Raw genomic sequence first — 13,148 nt, 5'->3', positions numbered from 1 at the left:
GAACGCCCGAATGAGGCTACTCTTGTGGAGAAATTTGTGGATAATCTCAAACCCATCTATGCCAATCATTTGAGATACCAAAACATCAAGACTTTCAAGGACTTAACCGTACAAGGGACAAGGATTGAAGATGACATCCGTAAAGGACTCTTGTCCAAAACGGTAGGCCGAGGATATCAAGGGTCTACAAGTCGTTCATACGGCTCTACTAGCAAGACCGATGAAGTTAACCTTCTCGAGCCATCCAAGAAAACTACCCCACCAAGGAAATTCACAAACCTCGGGGACACTTACTCCAACGCCCTAAAAAGGCTAATGAAGCAAGGTAAACTCCAACCCATTGGACCTACTCCCGAACCCGAAAGGAAGTCCAAATTCTGGGACGAGAATTCGTACTGTGAATACCATAGGGGCAAGGGGCACGACACAGAAAAATGCTACAAGTTGAAAAACGTGCTTCAAGACATGATTGAAGATGGTCGACTACCAATACTACCGGGAGGTAAACCCAACAACACTCAGAATCCTCTTGGAGTTCTAGTGATCACAAGTGATGAATCTACCTTAGATTGCTCACACCTCATTTCTCCAATCGAAAATGAAATTCATGCAATCGAGAATGAAGGGTTCTACTCCACTATCTCCTCTACCATTTCCGACTTCATCACATGGGCAAGGAGTGTAGATAGGCAAGTCTGGGAATTAAAAAACGTGGTGACAACTTTACGCAATCCCAACGCAACACCCGAAGAACATGTGCCACTAATCTTTCCTCAAAACACTACTATACAAGAAATAATCACCGTGGTTGATAAACTAGTCGACCAAATCATATGACTAGAAGATGATATCATGAGAATGAGGGAACTAGCTGCAATCAATGGAGTTTGGGCCGACGATGATGAGGACGAGTATCTCATTGAAAACTCCTTAGTCAAAGAAATAGTCCAAAATGGTGAAGACCAAGATGTGGACCACCTAACTCATTCGGGTCGTCCATATCAAAGCACTACTCAAAATGGTCCAACCAACGTCATCATACCAAATGACAACGAAGATGACTCCACTGATCATTTGCTCAAGCAATTACAGAAAACAAAGGTGATCTTTCGATCCGGCAATTAGTAGCAAGCTCATTCCCACATCGCCAAGCTTTACTGCAAGCTTTGGCCAAACTAAATGTAGCACATAACTCCACTCCTGAAGATGTAGTCAACTTGGTCTTCCAAGAAACACCAAAGCTAAGTAATCCTATTACTTTCTCGGACGAAGATTTGCCACCTTTTGGCGCTAGTCACAACCTTGCTCTATACATCACTGTCATTTGTCTAAAGAAGAATGTGCCAATGACTTTGGTGGATGATGGCTCCGCGGTCAACGTCATACCCCTCAAAACGGCATACAAGCTAGGCATGAAAGAGTCGGATTGGACCCCTACCAATCCAGGTGTACGTGCATATGACGGTACACGACGAAAGGTAGTAGGACTTGCTAACTTAACCATAGCCACAGGACCAATCGAACGAAAGGTTAACTTCCAAATAGTGGACATTGAGGCTTCATTCAACATACTTCTGGGAAGGCCTTGGATTCACACTTCCAAAGCAGTAACATCCACCCTTCATCAAAAGATCAAGATCCCACTAAATGGCAAAGTAGTGACGATCACTTCGTCACCCATCAAGGCAATAATCGAAAAACAATCGAACAATCAAGTCCTTGCAGATCCTGTATACGAACTTGGGGGCTTCCAAAGTGTAAGTGTCATAGAAAGTGAGTTGGCACCCTTATACTATAATCCCTACTCTAACTTGGTGGTCAACCACATACTCAAATCCCAGGGATACTTCCCTGGAATGCCTTTGAACCCTATTCGGAAGAATACCTTCGCACCATACAAGGAAGGCAACTCGACGAGGATACCACTTGGATTAGGGTACAAACCCACGAAAGAGGAGGTTCTCGAAATGCTTGCCCAAGTCCAAAACCGCAAGCACGTAGGAATCCAAATGCGACACTATCTCCCTACTTTAAATGGGTACTTTGTTCAAGAAGGAAGTTTAGAACTCTTTCACGGATTTCCTGAGCCTTGGCATTATCTCGAGAGGAAGCTAGCCGGAATCGAGATCTTTCACGATTGCTACTTTATTACTCCAGAAACGGTTCCTACCGTCAAAACCCGTCAAGCACCTTGCTTAGACGAACAAGCTGTTAGCCTATTGTTTGGAGAAGATCGATTCGTTAGGGCTGCGCAGGATGAGATCATTACCATGATACTTCAAGACGATCGCTTCAACCCCACCGCGGTAATCATAGAAACCAACACAAGACAGCAGAAAGGATGGAGAAAATCAATCAAGTGGACCAACAATCAAGGAAGACTCTTCAAGCTCACCACTGGAGAAGGAGAGATGTTCAAAGGAGAATCAGAAGACGATGAGTTCGAGTCGGAGTCGGAGTCAGAGTCGGAGTCTAGAGAAGTCATTAGAGAGTCTACTCCTGTCGTCATCCCCACTCCCTTTGTTTCTCCTAGCTTAGCCTCGAGTAGTCACAGTAGTTCGGTAAATGCCCCAACCACTGTCCCTTTGCCGTCTCTGACCATGGATCAGTTGGCTTCTTTGTTTCAACTCTACTCAAATTTTAATATGAATAAATCAGGTTCTGCTTACTCTTTGTGTTATCTTGAGTGCAATTCTGTTTACGATGATACCGAGGATGACCAAGACCCAGACTCAATCGAAATACCTCTTTACGTAGCCAAAGAAATACTACAGAAAGGGGAAGGGGGACCAGTAATAGAGGACACCGAACCCATCAATGTAGGAACCGAACTAGAACCCCAAGAACTTAGGATAGGGACTACCTTGAGCTCTACCGAAAGGGCCGATTTCATAGACCTCCTAAATGAATTCAAAGACGTTTTCGCTTGGTCTTACAAAGACATGCCAGGGATCGACAGGGATATCGCTGAACATAGAATTCCGATTAAGCCAGGTTTCAAGCCCAGAAATGTGCTTGACGAATGAGAACAGAATGGGCTCTAAAGATTAAGGAAGAAGTTGACAAGCAATTCAAAGCCGGGTTCATCAAAGTTTTCGAGTATGCTGACTGGGTAGCTAACATAGTACCCGTACCCAAAAAGGATGGGAGAATCCGTGTTTGTGTTGACTTTAGGGACTTAAACAAAGCAAGTCCAAAAGATGACTTCCCTCTACCTCACATCGACATATTAGTGGACAATACCGCTGACCACGTTTTCTATCCTTCATGGATGGGTATGCGGGTTATAACCAAATCAAGATGGCCATGGAAGATATGCATAAGACCGCATTTGTCACCCAATGGGGAACCTATTGCTATACGGTAATGCCGTTTGGATTAATCAACGCCGGAGCTACATATCAACGCACCGCAACTACACTCCTACATGACATGATGCACAAAGAAGTTGAGGTATACGTAGATGACATGATTGTCAAACCCAAGGAAAGAGAAGGACATATCGCGAACCTTCGCAAGTTCTTCGCAAGGCTACGAAAATACAACATGAGACTCAATCCTCAGAAATGCACGTTCGGGGTAACATCTGGCAAACTCCTGGGATACGTCGTTAGCCAACGAGGTATAGAAATAGATCCTTCCAAAATCAAAGCTCTGATCGAAATGCCACAACCTCAAACAGAAAAAGAAGTCAGAGGATTCCTGGGAAAAGTGCAGTACATAAGTCGATTCATATCGAAACTTACAATGATTTGTGAGCCTATCTTCAAGAAACTCAAGAAAACGGACCACACCATGTGGGATGATGATTGTCAAAAAGCGTTCGACCGAATCAAAGAGATATTGGCTAAACCACCAGTGCTCATGCCACCACAACGAGATCAACCTCTTGGTTTATATCTCACAAGAATCAAATCGCGCCATGGGGGCCATGCTGGCTCAAACTGTAGGAAATGAAGAAAGAGCTATCTACTATCTTAGTAAGAAGTTCTTGGAGTACGAGTGCAAATACTCACAACTCGAAAAGACATGCCTCGCTCTTGTGTGGGCAACGAAGAAGCTACGCTATTACATGCTTAGCTACTCCGTCAAAATATACTCCAAAATGGATCCAGTCAAATACCTCTTCAAGAAACCCGTCCTCAACGGACGCCTAGCAAGATGGACCCTGATGCTCTCAGAATTCGACCTCAAATACGTACCACTGAAAGTTATAAAAGGTCGCGCCGTCGCCGAGTTCTTCGCAGAAAATCCTATCAATGACGCACAAACAATAGATACTTGGTCATTTCCAGACGAGGATATACTCCAAACTGATGTAGACTCCTGGGACCTATACTTTGATGGAGCATCGAACTTAAGAGGATTCGGAATAGGAGTGTTGCTCATTTCTCCTGAAGCGAGCATACACCAATTCAAAACTCGACTTCGAGGTGACAAACAATGCTGCAGAGTATGAAGCTTGTCTCATTGGACTACAAGTGGCGGTGAGCTTAGGCATCAAAAACCTCTCGAGTACATGGGGATTCATCATCGATCATCAACCAAGTTACGGGATCTTGGAAAATCCGGCGAAAACCTCGCACCTTATCAGGCTAGAATAGACCAAGTCGCTCAATTGTTTGATCACGTAACCTACCTACACCTACCTCGGGAAGAAAATCAATTTGCAGACGCTCTTGCGAAACTTGCATCTTTGATTAATATGCCAGATCACATGGTGGAAATGCCTTTGTGCATCGAACGACGGTCAGAGCCGGCTTATGTCCACCAAATCACCGATGAAGAGGAAATCGCGCAGGAACCCTGGTTCCAAGCAATCCTGAATTTTAAGCTTAATGGTACATATCCACCGGATATGGACAAGAGGGGACAACGTGCTATACGCCTACTAGCTTCCCAATACATTCTCATGCAAGGAGAATTATACAAAAGAACACCTCTTGGTGTAGTCCTACGTTGCCTTGATCATTCACAGGCACGAAAGGTGATGGAAGAAGTCCACGACGGAGAATGCGGTCCTCACATGAGTGGGCCCATGATGGCAAAGAAAATCACACGTTTGGGATATTATTGGACCACAATGGAGTCCGATTGCATCAAATACGTAAGACATTGCCACAATTGCCAAATCTTCGGGAATGTGCAACACGTCCCTCCTTTATTGCTCTATACAATGACATCCCCTTGGCCATTTTCTGCATGAGGAATTGACATAATCGGGAAGATAACCCCAGCCGGAACAGGAGGTCACTGTTTCATTCTAGTAGCAATCGACTATTTTACCAAATGGTTGGAAGCGGCTTCCTACACTGGTCTTACAGCTAAAAATGTGGCAAATTTCATACAAAACAACATCATCTGTCGGTATGGTTGCCCACATGAAATCATTAGTGATAACGGATCACATTTCCAAGCTGAGACCGAGCAATTACTAGCCAAATATAAGATTAAGCATCACCACTCTTCGCCCTATAGACCACAGACTAACGGCGCGGTAGAGGCGGCAAACAAGAATGTTGTCACAATTCTCAAGAAAATGATTGACAACTATAGAGATTGGCCAAGCAAGATACCCTTTGCTTTATGGGGGTATCGTACGTCTGTCAGGACGCCCACTGGGGCTACTCCTTTATATTTGACCTACGGCATGGAAGCTGTACAACCAGTCGAGCTAGAAATACCATCCTTGCGTATTTTACTCGAAAGTCAAATCCCGGAAGCCGATTGGAAGAGGGATAGATATGAAGAACTCATCCTCCTGGATGAACGCAGGCTACGCACCTTGCATAATGTCCAAACATATCAAGCACGTATCAAACGAGCTTTCAACAAAAGGGTTAGGCCAAGAAACATCAAAGAAGGAGACTTAGTACTTAAATCGGTTAGAGCTCTTTTACCTGTCGACCCACGGGGAAAATTCAAACCTAATTGGGCCGGACCATTTCTAGTCAAATCCATACTCCCAGGGGGTGCGGTTAGTATCACAGACCTAGACGGGAATGAGTTTTCAAACCCAACAAACCTTGACCAACTGAAACGATACTATGCCTAGAATAGGAATGAAAACGCGCCTCGCGTAACCCCATGTGTCGCTCTTGTGGCACTAAATAAACGGCCCCTGGCCAAGTTGAAATAAGCTAATGTCACTGTGCTCTTGCATCTTGACAAGTTCGTCATCCTCATATCATCAAATAAACTAATTTGCACCTTCAGAGTAAGCAAAAGCTCATGCTTCTTTTATAAAGTTCATTACAAGCTCTTGTTTAGAACAATTATTCTTTTACATTTACTCGAACTACGCGCAAGGGTTTGATTTCGCTTTTTTAAAGTGAATACGTAGGCAATCCTTCACAGGATTCAACCCATTATATCTAAAATGTAAATAGAAGGACATTTGCATTGCATTTGAAATTCGACAAGAATAATAAATAGAAAATCACAACGGTTTCATAACCATCTAACCCTTTTTTATTTCATTCATTTTCTAATAATAATAGTACGCTACATAATGAAAATAGAATAGGCTAGGATTCTAAAAACCCCACCTTTTTATTATTACAATAATAATAATAATAACCAAATAATAATAATAAAGAGACTCGGGCTATTCCTCCATCTTCCCCTTGCCCTTGTCATTCTTGTCGTATTTCTTGTCACGACCTCGAGCCGGACGCTCTTGCGCCACTTCAGACCTAATCACCAACGGTCTTTCTCGAGGCCTAGCCTTTCCATTCTTGCCAATCACTATTTCCGCGACAGGAGTAGTCTTTGGTTTCTTCGAAGGATGAACAACTTGAAACCCGGCTTCTTCTTCTCCCTCTGTCAGATGCTTCTCTTTCTCTTTCTCTCCCTCGCGCACCTTGTAGTCGACAGGCTCGCGTTTCCTCAGTCTCTCGCGCTCTTCCGGAGTAGTAGCCTTTCTACATCTCAGATAAGAATCCAACACCCATAAAGCATTGGCGGAGAAATTCAAGAACCACATGTTTCTTTGGGCCCATTTAATGGCCCACTCTCTTCGGCTCTCTGTAGTAAGCGCCCTAGCAGTCTACGGGACGGTATCAAGCCTCGGGATCGTCTGTTTCAGCCCAACTTGTCTCATCAGCCTTTCCGGGAAGATGCACACCATAAACTCCAATCCAGGAATGCGCACGGACCTAGTGGGATCCAAAGAAGACACTCCAGTGACGGACTTGAGGTGCCACCACGGTACGACCCACCTGATCAACGGGCCATCATCGCTCTTCAGCTTGTTCTTCCAGTAATCACAAACCCGCGTGAAGTCCACCATATACAACCTTGTCCTCATCGCAATCGAGCGAGCATGATAGGAAAGCGCATGAATTGGGGGCTCGATCAATCGGAGCCGTTCCATAAGCCAAACCTACCAAAAGCAGGTATTAGACATCGAAAAAAAAAAAAAAAAAAAAAAAACAAAAAAAAAAAAAAAAAAAAAAAAAAAAAAAACGAAAAAAAAGAAAAGGTGTCTTTTACCTGCAAACTGACGGGACTCCCCAAATACGGTAGATCACGGTTGGATTTCCTATTATCCAAGCCCAAAATAATCTCCCCTAAGCATAAGCAAGCTGGGCTCCTGCGCAGCTCCATCTGCTCAACAAGGCCCAGAAGACGGGGATCACCTCTCAAGTCTTCATCAACATGCCCTTGGAAGACATACACATGCAACAAGCAAAAACCAAATGCCCTCCGCCTAGCAACATGAGAAACAGTGGGGTCAGCTCTATTGATGAATCGATCTATGAAGTCCAACATTCTCACACCCTTCGAGGTAACTAGACAGTCCACCTCAAGTCTAGTCAATCCGAGCAAATCTCTAAATTTGCTCTTGTACCCTTGCGAAGTAGAAGGAATGGCGGGCAAGTGTTCGGGATCCCACCCACCAATAGCAGCAATTTCTTCAGGAAAGGGGCAAATATCACCTCCAGGGAACGCAAAAACATGGTAGTTCGGGTCCCAATAGTCAAGGCAAGCATCCAAGAACGGTTTAACAACCTTGATGAGTTTCAAACTCAACAACGATCCAAAGTTATAAGAGCCCATATCATGCTTCTCCATATTTGAAAATTCGTTGGTCCATTCCTTCAAGCGAATTTCCAAAGTATTCATGATGAAAAATTTATTTTGAAGAGTTTTGTGTAATTAGACGAAGAAGAGACGGAAGATTTGTGTGAATAAAAGCTCCATCGATGTTTCTATTTATACTAATTTCTGTTTCCAAAAATCCGTCAGAACAGACCACCTTGGAACAAAGGGCGCGACTGCTGCGCCTCTTCAAAGGGACGCAGCTCATGCTGCGCCTCTTCCTCAGCTTCACTTCTGTGATTTTCCGCGTGGGATCTTTCCTAATTCCATAACGAATAATTTCCTATTCCTACAGGTTATTATTTTGGTAAATACGGGAAGATTACCATGTTTCAAGTTTCCTAATTTCGCGGGCACGCATTTCGAGGCGACATCGACATTTCTGCCATTTTATCACACTTGTATATTTTCATTTTTAGGAAATAATTTTCATTTTTAGGAAATAATTTCATTTTAATTCATTTATTTTACCGAATCTCATCATGTATATATTAATTTCTATTTCTTAATTTCATTTCTACACTTCTAACTTATAGATTTCTTTTTTTTCTTTTCTTAGGGGGTAACCCTCCCTACCGTCCGTCCGGTCATTTTCGGCAAAATTTTGCATTTTCGCGTTCTTTTGAGTCTCTCGTTTCGCGCTAATTAAGGCCATATGTATATATAAATGTATGCTTTGCGTGTTTTCTATGTAAATTTCGGCAGCATGACGGCGCAAACCGTCATCTACCAAACCTGTTCGAAACTAACCTGCAGATACAAGCAACACAACCCAACAGCAAAGGCACTCAGGCCGTCATATATATACCAAACGGAGGAAATGTACAAACTGGGGGCTCGAGCCCCAAGCAAAGTCCAAAAAATGTTCGAAATCAATGCCCAAATGTACAAATGTGCAAAATACGACAAAAAAAGCTACACAAAACTACTGCTGGGCGCCCTCCAACTCTGCAACTCTCGCCACAAGAACGACGATCTCGGCGTCCCGAACCTCGAGCTCCCTCAACAAGCGAGCTGTCTCCTCCCGAGACTGGGTCAACTCTCGCTCCAGCCCGCGGTCACCCTGTAAACAATAAATTGGCTCATGTCAATCGATTGAAGCAAAACTAGAAAAATCAAAAATCAAAAAGGAAATAGGCGTAAGGTTCATACCTGACGACCTCGACCGCCGACAAGTGCCTCGACGGCAGTAGCTCGCAGCCGGTTGGCCACCCTCCACAATGCCACAAACCGAGACGGCGCAACCTGCATTTTAAAAAAGAAATTCTCAACAATTGAACAAACTCAATCAAATGTGTTCTTACACAAAGGTTATACAAGTTAGAGGCTCACCCTCCGAATCAAATGCTGCCAGTCGTCCAGGCCAGCATCCGTCACAGCTACTTCAAAGTCACGCAGCTCGGAGATTGTCATCCTCCCGATCGCGTCAGTGTACTCAAGGGTCTCGGGGTAATCTGGGGGCTCGATGCCCGCCGCCTCGACCTCCTGCAAAGACAAATGGTTCTCATTAATCGATGATCTTTCATCATAAATCTCATAATCAAATCAAGAGGAAAAATAAAAGATTCTCACCACTACCGGCCAGTACGCCAACTTCCCGTAAAGGAACGCCGAGTAGTCCTCGCCAGGAAGAAGAAGGGCGTCGCCACTGGCACCAGCCAAGTCCGCCTCCCTCTCAGCCTCAGAAGGCTCCCTAAACATCGTCCTGGGAGGATCGACGGGAACCGTCAACACGTCCCACGAGCACTGACGAGCCAAGCGCTAGCCCAAGTATCACACAGGACCCATCGACGTCCTCAACAACAGTCGGCTCGAGCTCCTGGGTCGAAGGACCTCAGCCACAAAAGGAGGCGCTCCAGCGTACTCCGCCCAAGGTCTGGGCACCCACTGTGACAAGATAAAGCAAGGATCATTCCTATGATCAATTAAAAGCAAACATAAGAAGCAAGTGAATATGAGTAAGATACTCACGTTGCTCAGCTGAAGAGCGTTCACGTCCCGCCGGTAGACGTTGTGAGAAGAACGCTTGCTCTTCGTCCGGCACATCACCCAATCCCTCACCACGGGATATGCCCTCTCCAGCGGCTCCGTCCTCTTGGGCGCGAGGCCCGGGAAGTAGGAGTACACCCACGCCTGAAAAGCAAAATGATCAAATGACGATCTTTCGTGATTGGATAAAGAAAGGAATTTACTTTGGTCTAAAGGAAGGTTCATACCTCCAGCAGTAGTCCAGGCCCGACAGCACCAGGAGAAGTCCCCTTCTCCATCAACTCCAGACGAACCATGGCCCTCATGAAGCGGATGAGGACCGCAAAACCAGCAGTGACCCAGTCCCAACGTCCCAGGGAACTCAGGTCAGAAAGGAAGGGAAGAAGCTTCGTCGACAGCCTCTCGCCCTTGTCTCCGAGGTAAATCGAAGACAGAAACCACCAGAGCCACAGACGGGCCCTCTCGCCACCTGTACAAGGAGGAGGAGCCGTCTCCCTCCCATCAATCGTCACCAGCGCCGGGTCTTCCCCGCAAAGTAGTCTCGAACGTAAGAATCGTATCAAACCCGGCGTTTGTGACAGACCTTCGGCGACAAGTTCCAGCCGATCAATCTCCTCGCCTCGGCCGAGTCCGCCCTCATGGTAGTCTCCGGCCACTCCACCTCTTCGGTCCCGCACGGCAGACCAGAAATCATGCCGTAGTCCTCCAGAGTGACTCCCACCTCACCGAAAGGCATGTGGAACGTGGAAGTCGTATCCCAGAATCGGTCCAAGAAAGCGCGGACCAGGCTAAGGTTAGCCCGCAACTTCCTCTTCGCGATGTCCCTCCAGACCTGCACCAAAGGACCGAACGCTCCACGCTCGATCATGGCCCTCTCCTCCGCCGACATCCGCTCATAGTGCTCCATCGCTGTCGTGTAACCCGAGAACGACCTGATGTTCCCGGCCTCCTATTGTGATTTGAAACAAAGCTATCTTTAGTTTTGAATGAAATTTGAAAGAAATTTGAATAAAAGAATGAAAGAGGATGAGTAATGAGTAGTGAATTCCTATTTACCAAACTCTTCACCGTCCTGTTGGATAGGTGACCCTCTGCAGCCCACACCAGGTGCCTGCTCTCCCAAGTCTCAGCCCACGCAGGAGCCTCTCTCAGCTGACGGCCTCCTCGTCCGACATTGGCCCGTCTCGGGGCCTCCTCCTCATCGACGGCCTCCTCCTCGTGAAACTCGTCCCCAGCAGCCATCACCGCAGCGGTGAAGGCCTGCTCTAAAGCCTCCTCAACAGTAGCAGCGTCTATCTCCATGGGAGCTCTCCCAGAAGTAGAAGCCTCATCACCTGCAACATTAAAGCAAATTTAGGCCACGTCACGTGACGACGAGCCTTGGTTAAGGGATTTTCGAGCCTTCCAAGCCCTGAAACCGCTCTTTTCTTGCCATCCTTGGCCACATTTCCACCAACCCGATCACTCATGTGGTAATTTGGGTCAAGTCAAGTCTAGTTTGAAGCCTAGTTCCGGGTTCGGGTCGAAATTTCGGCAGCATTTCGTTATAATGGCGATTATGCCCTAGAAAGGTGTCCTAAAAAAGCCGTCACAAACCAAAATTCCAAAATGGTAGAAAGTTTAACCATCATTCAAGGATCCCAAATATCAAGTTTCATCGCAAATGGGCAATCCTAAGGCTATTTTCGAAGCGATTTACGGTTCAGCTGTAAAACCGTCTCAAACTTCACTCAAAGGCTCAAAACTTGACAAAAATTCGAGACAAATACATGGTTGTGTTCCTAACACTACCTACTATCCATTTCTAATGTCAATTTGACAAGGCAAATGCGTTTGGGGGAAAAGCCCCAAATTTTCGATCAAATGGGTCGCAAACCCTAGATCTTTCAGCTCAAAATTGGACAAATATGGATGATTAATGCAAGATTGAGATAAATACCTCGATTAGTCATGATTAATGCAAGCTTTGGGATCAAACCTTGGCGGAAATGGTGAAAATTTGAGAGAGAAATTGTATGATTTGTGTTTCGAGCAAATGAAACAATCCCTCTGATTCATCGCGTTTTTACGCAGAAAAACCAATTTGGGGAATAGACGCAGCAGGCGCTGCGCCTCTTCCAAGAGACGCAGCTCTTGCTGCGCCTCTTCCTTGTGTTCCCTCCATACGGATTTTCAAAAATTCGTTATGAGTTCGTTATTTGTGGGCCCATCTTTGGTGCGCCTCTTCCCCGATGCTATTTTACTCTTTTGGTCCGTTTGACGATTTTCTTTCGTTCCGGCCCGCATTTCCAAGCCCGCAGCAGATTGTCGCACGTTATTTATTCCTTCCAAGACCTTTTGCTTGTCGCAACGAGCATTTATTCCTTCACAGAATTCGACACACATTCATTATGTCTCAAGCGAGAGTAAGCGGATATACTTTCCCTCTCATGACAAGAAGAATAACTCCTAATCATGTCTCCAGCGAGAGTAAGCGGACGTGCTGGTCCCTCTCAAGACGTGAGGATTGACATCTACCTAAGCAGATTTCCCCTCAGCAGTTCCCACCTGTGTCCTGCTACTCGCAATTATTTCTCGAAGACTACCCAAGCAGTTTTCTCTCAGCAGTTCCCGCCCGTGTCCTGCTACTCACAATATTTCATGTTTCCCCGCGGAGTTCGACAAGGAGTCGTTCTCCAGAAGTTCCCAAACCTATAGAGTTCCTATACCCAAGCTTTAGTTACCCTTAAGTTGAACTTACTTTTGGCCTCCTTCCCGTCAATGCTTTCCTTTAGGGCCCACACCCTAGCACAAATCCTTATATATCTTTTAGGTCTTACCCTTAGCTCCCATGCTTAACCTTAGCTCCTACGCACCTCCGGAAGCATCTCGAGAAGAAGTCTCAGGTATGGTCTCTTCTTATGGCTGGCGAGCCTCCTTACGTAGTCTAATGGACTTTAAACGACCCTCCCCGATAGTCGACAGACTCTAAAATGTTCCCGACGACAGGTCCTTGGTTCAGACCCCTTGAACCGGCTCGCGTCGCCATAGTCGTCAGGTTGTAATCTTCGATTGAC

Source organism: Silene latifolia, chromosome X (assembly GCF_048544455.1).
Source record: "Silene latifolia isolate original U9 population chromosome X, ASM4854445v1, whole genome shotgun sequence".
NCBI lineage: Eukaryota > Viridiplantae > Streptophyta > Magnoliopsida > Caryophyllales > Caryophyllaceae > Silene > Silene latifolia.
The sequence above is the reverse complement of the archived record's forward strand: the minus strand, read 5'-3'. Positions refer to the sequence as shown.